The sequence below is a fragment of the Eptatretus burgeri genome, chromosome 7 (genome assembly GCF_056783735.1).
Source record: "Eptatretus burgeri isolate ZD-2024b chromosome 7, Ebu_testis_v1, whole genome shotgun sequence".
In the NCBI taxonomy this organism is placed as follows: Eukaryota; Metazoa; Chordata; class Myxini; order Myxiniformes; family Myxinidae; genus Eptatretus; species Eptatretus burgeri.
In genome coordinates this window covers 19,095,694-19,103,999 of record NC_140967.1, presented here as the reverse complement: position 1 = coordinate 19,103,999, position 8,306 = coordinate 19,095,694, and the positions used below count along the sequence as shown (strand labels likewise).

Sequence of the window (8,306 nt, the reverse complement as noted above, 5' to 3'; positions counted from 1 at the left end):
GGTGAGAGGGCAGGGGAAGGAGGCAGCTTTGTGGATGAGATGGGAGGGGGTACAACTTTGAAAATCGTGAGTGAGGGGGTGAATGGTGGGAGAAGGGTGAGTGGGGAGAGTTGAGGGAGAAAGGTGAGGGGGGAGTTTTTGAGAAAGGTGAGAGGGAGGCTTGGAGGGAGAAGAGTGTGATGGTTGCTTTGAAAGGGAGGGTGAGAAGGGTGAGTTGGCACTGAAGTTGGAAAAAAAGAAAGGTTGATGGAAAGCGAACATGCATCGCAAACTGGGATTTTTTAATTTTTCGGTCAGAGATGTGATTAAACACGTTTCTTGATGGATGCAATAAAGGCGAATTCAGAGAATGGAGAGAAGAAACGCTGTAACAGTTGGATTTTTTCAGCAACGTATGAAGGAAAGGCCGAATTGAGAGCAGTCTGTGGAAATAGAAGAAGAGTAGTGCATTATGATACAGTTATGAGAACACACGTGTGAAAGAGGAAGAAGAACCATTTTAGGAGATCGTTTTTATTATTATTTTTATTATTTATGATTTTTTAATTTTTTTTTTGAGAGAGAGTTTTCGGCAGATGAGCTAATGGAAATGTAGAAAAAAATCGTGAGGTGAATGGTGAATTTGGATCGGTAAACGCAGGGGTGTATTGTAAACAGATCACGTGTTTCTGGGAGGGGCACAGTCAAAAGTGGATTTATTTATTTTAAATAAACATTGCGAGAGTTTTCGGCAGATTAGCTAATGGAAATGTTGTAGAAAAAAAATCGTGAGGTGAATGGTGAATTTGGATCGGTAAACGCAGGGGGTGTATTGTAAACAGATCACGTGGTTCTGGGAGGGCACAGTCAAAAGTGGATTAATTTATTTATTTAAAATAAGGATTCCCGTCACATTCGGAAAAGGGAAGGTTGACGTAAAATCGTGGAGGTGTGTGGTGAATTTGGAACTGTGAACGCAGAAGGAAGCTGCTGGGTCGATAAAAAATATCAGGAAGGGGTGGAGAGAGACACGTGGTTGCAGATGTATCGATCGAAAGCATCCAAGGAAAATTATTAATTTTTGACGATTCGGGAATGCAAGGTTGTAGGAAGAAATTGTGAAGGTAATGGAGAGAGTGGGTCAGCTCAAATAGAAGAAAGATGGTGTGCCGGCAGATGGAGGAAGAGGAGGAGGAGGAAGAGGAAGAAGAAGAAGAAGAAGAGGAGGAAGAAGAAGAAGAGGAAGAGGAGGGATCGGGATCTGGACCTTGACTCATGGATATGCAGGGAGGAAGGTATTTTTTTTGTTTTTGTTTTTGTTTTTGTTTTTGTTTTTGTTTTTGTTTTTTTTCCTTTAAATTGAAGACAAGAAACTGTGTTTTGTTGGGAGGGATGGGGGCGTTGGGAAAGTATGGAAAATAGGAATTGAAGGTAAGAGGGAGAGAATACAAATTAAAACGATCGTACACCTGGAGGGGAAGGATGGGTAGGCCTCAAGGAACCCGGTAAGACAAGGTCGACGAAAACTCACAAAATAGCACGATTTTTGAAACAAAACCGAACTAGGAACACACAGTAACATACATGTAAGTGAGAAAATAAACAGTTAAACCGGGACAAAAATCGACCGGAGACTTAACTTTGAGAAAGTTGGCAGAGAGCCTGAGAAAACCTGCTGACACTCCAAACCCATAACCAGAAGCCAAAGAGAAATTTGAAAGAGAAAATATACCGAATGTTCCTCTCTTACATGAGGTCTGCTCACAACGAGGTCTGAAATTGCCATTTTTTTTTTCTTAATCTGGTCCTTGGCCAGACTAATAATTTCGATGGTCCCAGGGGGGATTTGGGTGATATTTTCCAGTTTAAGGGCATGCTTAGCCACTAGATCACAGGCCTCATTTCTACCAATGCTGACATGAGCAGGGATCCAGCACAGGTCGACCACCAGACCCCTCCACTTTACAATATTAACCAAATGCCAAACTTCCAGCACAAAGTCATTCCCACAACCATCCTGTAAGGATTCCAATGCCTTTAACACGGAAAGTGAATCAGAGAGTAGAACCACACTGAGGGGATTAAACTCAATTATCCATTCTAGAAACAGAACTATGGCAAATGGTTCGGTCGAGAAGACCGAGAGATGATTCGTTAGCCGAAATGCCCTGACCACCCTGAAATCAAGGATGCATATTGCAGCAGCTGTCCTTCCAAGAGAAGGTTCTTTGGAGCCATCTGTGTATACATGCAATGATTGACTCCAAATTGAATTGATAAACTCAACAGCCTGATTGCATGTGACTGCAGGATTAACCATGTCCGATTTTTTTCCCCAGAGATCCACAAGGAGGTGAGGGGATTCAAGGGTCCAGGGGGCCCAAATAGAAATTTTATGATGTGGGTTGACCGGAAGGGAATCCAACCCCATTTCCTTAGCAGTCATTTTACATGCAAGGCTGAAAGGCAGCGAAGTGAGGTTCCTGTCAAGCTTAAGATATTCCCAGCAGTTTGCAAATACAGCTTTACCAGGATGGTTATCCCCAGATGTGGTGATTCTAGCCCAATATTTCATTTTCAAAAATTCCCAGCGGAAAGACAAGGGCATCTCACCCGCTTCCACCAGAAGGGCAGAAACAGGAGTGCTGGTAAAAGCCCCGAAACAGATACGGTGGCTTTAGACTGGACAATCTGCAGTTTTTTCCGATTGCTCATGATGAACATATCCGCAAGGATCAGCCCACCATAATCCAGATGAGAACGAATAATAGCTTTATATAACAGGAGAAGACTATCACGATGTTCTCACCACTCAGCACCATTAAGACAACATAATAAATTGATGCCTTTAGCACATTTACCAGTCAGCATCTTAACATGGAGAGTCCAGGTTAATCCCTTATCAAAGATTACTCCTAAGAAATGATACTTCAGAAGATTGATTGAGGGAAGTACCATTAACTACCATGACTATGTCCTCAGTCCTTTTCTTGTGGGAAAATATGATGAACTTGGACTTGTTGCCTGATCGCTTAAAACCCCAGTCTGAGACCCATTGCTCCACAAGAGGGATACCATTCCGGAGGTTTTTTTTTACCCAAAAGAGCTAAACTCTTACAACAGATCCACATGTCAATGTCATCAGCAAACAGAAATACCTTGCTGTGGAGCGTGGAATGGGAAGCTACATCATAAATCATAATGTTAAAGAAAGTTGAGCTTCGGCTGCTACCCTGGGGAATGCCCTTATCCATATGAAAAATGGAAGAGAGGTTCTGACCGACTCTCACCTGAAAGGATCTATTAGATAAAAAGTCCCTAATCCACTCAAACATTCCTCCATTAATCCCGAGGTTGATTATCTTATTATGGAGGCCATCTTTCCAAACTGAATCATATGCCTTATGGATATCAAGGAACACTCCGAGGAGAGACTCCTGATTATTTAGGGATTTCCTATCCTCATTTGCCAGAGCTTTAATGTGGTCCATAACAGACCGTCTCTTTCTGAACCCGCTCTGGAATTTATACAGGAGGTTGTTCTTTTCCAGGAAGAAAAACAAGCGATTGTTCACCATCTTCTCCATTAATTTGCAGATAACTGAAATAAGAGAAATCGGACGATATGAAGATGGGGCTGCACTATCTTTCCCATCTTTAAAGATAGGGATTACAATTGAGGGTTTCCAGTCACAGGGAAGTTTCCCTAAAGCCCAAACTTTATTGAAGAATCTAAGGATCACACCCCACACCGTATCATCTAAGTGCTTGAACATGAGAAATGATAACTGATCTGGACCTGGGGGCGCTATTCCTAGCCTTCTGGATTGCCTGTTTAAGCTCCCGAAGAGTGAAGTCAAGTTAAGTGAAGAATTTAGAGGCTGAACTGCGTTGGTGGTCACCAGGAATTGGTTTGCTAATTGGGGAATACGAGCTTCCAACTCATCATACTTTATGATATCATCCCCACTTCCAAAAAAGAATTGGCCCAGGGCCTCTGCCTTGTCTATATTTGAACAAAAGATTTTATTCTGGAAAATGATTGCCAGAATAGACTTCCATCCAGATTTAACACCCTGCATACTTTTTACTCTTTTCCATATGGTTTTAAGTGGGGCATCTGGATTAATCGAAGAACAGAATAATTTCCAAGAGGCAGTCTTTGCTTGTTTAATAGTCCTTTGAGCATACACCCTTTTCCTTTTATATTCCACGACATCCTCCAACCTAAAGGTTCTCCTTAATCTTTTCAGAGCTGCCCTTCTTTCCTGGATCGCTTGTTTGCAACCCTCATCCCACCAAGGGACGTTGATTTTCTTACCCATTGGGATTTTGTAAGTTGTGATGGTATTCCCAGCTATGTTATTCATAGTTAGGACAATATTGCTGTTGAGGCTGTCAATATTACTATTGACAATCCCTTCCTTCACTTCATGAGAACATAGACATGAGAAAAGCCCCCAGTCTGCCTTGGAAAAGTTCAAAGAAGCCAGTCCTTATGGGTCCTCAGGGTCTCTTTGTAGTTTAAAATTTGTGATCACTGGAAAGTGATCACTTCCTAGGTTGTCGTCATGGATCGTCCAATCACATCTCGCTGCTTCAATTGATGAAATGAGAGGAAGATCCAGAGGGGACATCTTCCCTGTAGACGAATTGATATATGTCCCTGTTCCATCATTTAATACCACCATATCAACTTCATCAATCAAACCCTCGATACATTCACCATTTCTATCTGTGATTTTAGTGCCCAAAAGAATGTTAAGACTGTTGAAATCCCCACATACAAGGACCACCCCATCCTCCCTTCTCAAAACCTCCTGGAGCCTCTTGTGCACCAATGGTTGACGGGGATTGTATAAATTTATAATAGACACCATTCCCCTTGAGCTATGGATCTTGAGCCATAAAGATCACTGGAGATAATACTAAATACCGGAAGAACCGAGAAGCACCCAGCACTCCTCCCTGCTCTTCGACCCTCACTTTCCTTCTTGAACACCACACTGACCAATCATATGCCTTGAGGGTGTGACTTGCTGGTAAGAAGCCAGGAAGGCAGGGTTTCTCGCCTGCTTGGACGTTCGGCATTGGAATTATATCAATATCGTAATTTTATGGTTGTCTTGTAAATGCAAAAATGTCGGAAAAGGTCACAGGGGGCATTACATACTGGGGGGAATTGACCTTAATCCCTATCTAATTAACACAGCACAAACCCCCTGTGGTGAAAAGTCACACTTCAGCTCCCAGTTTCCCTCCTAAATTTACATCGAGATGTCTCCTACACATCCACGGACCAAGCAACTCTCCACAATCCAAATTTCCTCTGAAATTCCTCAATCTACCCCCTCAACCATAACAATATTTACATTTACGGATGCTTTCCGATGGTTCTGTGATTTTTTTTTTCCTGGTGTATCGGCTTCAATGTCCATTGACATGCAAAATTACCATGCTTCCCCAGTGTCTTGGGTCGCTCACCTGCATTTATTATTTTCATTTATTTATATTTCCATTTACGGATACTTTCCGATGGTTCTGTGATTTTTTTTTTTCCCCCGTGTATCGACTTTGATGTCGATCGGTCCTCAAAATTTCAGCTTTCTATGTCATCTGGAAGGTACTGATCTTTAATATCAGTGAATCAATGAATTGGTGGTTAGAAAGAGCTTTATCTATAAGTATGTGTACGTACATGTTCAGGGTTTGGACAAAAAAATGGAAACACCCATGAAAAGGTGCAGTTTATTTATTAATAGTAAGTAGGACCCCCATCCCACTTGCAGACAATCCAGATTAAATCCTGTGTAGGACGAATAGGTGTAACTTTTGTCCATCTGATAGAGGAACAGTATATTCACCATTCCTTTGTCTGAAAGGCTTCAAGTTCCTTGAGCAATATTGTTGAGGAGAATCTGCCCCCCTACTTGTCCTCGAGAATTGATCACAAATGGCTCAATAATATTTAAATCTGGTGATTGAGCGGGCTGGGAAGATGTTTTACTTCACTCTTGTGTTCTTCCAATGAGGATTGAATATTTACAGTCAACATTATCACCTTGGAAAATGGCACCTCCTTCAGGAAACAAGATTTGTATCAGGGGAAGCAATTTATAATTAATGATGGTTGGAGAGTTATTATCAGTTATTCTGTAATATATTGTTATAACCGACGTTCAAAATTGCACACTGTTTGAATGCCCGTTGCAGACTACATGTACGTCTATTAATTACTTCCTATTGGAATTTACTTTCACAGTGAAGCCGTGTGACAACATGTCGATTAATTATGTGCTGTTCATATTGTTGCAGAGCTGGCAGTCCAGGTTAAGCACCTGACCCCAAATTGTGGTAATGGGTGGTAAACACCAGCCCAGATAGCAAAGCAGTTCTTCTTTAATAGCAAGCAGACACGTTGATCCTCTTTGCTCGGAGAATTCTTGATAGGATTCGCCACCATCTGCTTGAGCACCAGCATCCAGAGCAGTCAGGCTTTACACCAAAGAGGTCAACAATTGACCGTATCCTTGCTCTTCGGGTCCTCACCGAATGCAGACGAGAGTTTCAGCAGGGGCTGCTTGCAGCCTATGTTGATCTCTGTAAAGCGTTTGATTCAGTGAATGCCCTCTGGAGGATTCCTGGTCTTCGTGGGGTGCCACCAAAACTGATTGATCTGATGTCTGAACTCTACTCTGGTACTGAGAGTGCTGTGAAATGTGGTGGTACCATCTCTGACTTATTTCCAGTTGTTACTGGAGTTCGTCAGGGGTGTGTACTGGCCCCCCACACTTTTCAGCACTTGTATGGACTGGATTCTAGGGAGGATGTCGGAGAGATCAAGCTGCGGTGCATCGTTTGGGAATGTCAAGATCTTGGACTTTGATTTCGCAGATGATGCAGTCATCTTTGCGGAGACTTTAGATATCCTTTTGGGGGCCCTCGAGGTGCTGAATGAGGAGTCGGAGCCACTGGGATTATGGGTTTCTTCGGTCAAAATGAAGATCCAGGCTTTCAATGACATCTTGGATGCTGCTGTCCTGTCTGTGTCTGGTTGTGATGAGGATGTTGAGGTCGTGGAGAGATTCACTTACCTTGGCAGTGATATTCATGTCTCTGCTGGCTGTGAGTCAGAGGTCAATAGACATCTGGGTCGGGCCTGGGGAGTCATGGCTTCACTGGATCATGGGGTGTGGCGCTGCCAGTACCTGTGCCTGTGCGGGAGGACGAAAGTCCAAGTCTTCAGGTCCTTGGTGCTTCCAGTCTTGCTCTATGGATGCGAGACTTGGACTCTGACCAAGGATCTGAGACGGAGACTAAATTCCTTTGGTATCAGGTCTCTTCAGAGAATCCTTGGCTATCGTTGGACACAAAATCCGACCAGCGAGCGGTTGCTGAGTGCGACTCGGATGAGATTTGTTACCTGCATAGTCCGTGAGCATCAGCTGTGGCTGTATGGACATGTGGCTCGTTTTCCTGACGCTGATCCTGCTCACCAGATTCTCTCAGCGAGGGAGTCTCGTGAGTGGAGGAGGCCAATGGGCCGACCACGTGCCTCATGTTTGCAGCAGGTTGACCAGCATCTCAAGGAGATGGGGATGGGCCTAGCATCTGCCTGGGGGATGGCCAGACGGAGGCCCCTGGAGTACCAGTGGAAAGTGGACACAGTGACACGCTGTTCTGGCACATGCTCCCATACCTTACGTTGATCCTCGGAGATTATAATGCGCGCGGGAGGACATGAGGGGCAATGGCGAAGCGACGGAGGCACAGATGGATTCACAGCACGGGGGTGGGGGGGGCGTTATACTCTTTTACTCGAACCCCATGACAAATATATACAGCAACTTAAAACAAACACGGAAATTTAATGACAATAGAAATGTTTACCAAGAACAAAAATCAAAATCGGCACCAAGCCACTCTCTCGCAGCGGGAACATTCGTCAGGCAATTTTGGAGCAGCATTCAACCCCAATTCGCAGAGACCCCATACGGCCTCTTAGTGTGTTGATCGTCCTCACCGACCCGCCACTCTCAGAATGGCACCGTCCCCTTCGGTGACATACACAAGGCTCGGAGTCCATCTCTCATGACCCAACCAAGAGCCAAAGGCCAGTGACTTGCTAAGTACACAAGCCAATTTGCTTCAGCATGAAAACAAGAATTGTGCCGTCATCTTCATGCGTCGAAGGAAAGCCAGCCATAAAGCCCTGCTCTTACAGGCCATCTCCAAGCTACGTTCTCTCTTGACCGCTTGCGTCCCTCAAATCACTGCTCACCTTCACTCTTTCATTGCTCTTTTTTCCCACCTTTGGAACAAACTCC

The 8,306-nt window shown here is 43.9% G+C and overlaps 1 long non-coding RNA gene across 1 annotated transcript in view; it reads left to right on the top strand.

Moving 5' to 3' along the window:
* The first annotated feature begins 812 nt into the window (after positions 1–812).
* The window catches only part of LOC147022771 (uncharacterized), a 121,641-nt gene continuing 114,147 nt past the window's right edge, over positions 813–8,306 (top strand). Inside the window, exon 1 of the long non-coding RNA XR_015059702.1 lies at positions 813–1,274. This is a non-coding gene — a long non-coding RNA (uncharacterized LOC147022771). The remainder of the gene's footprint in view (positions 1,275–8,306) is intronic.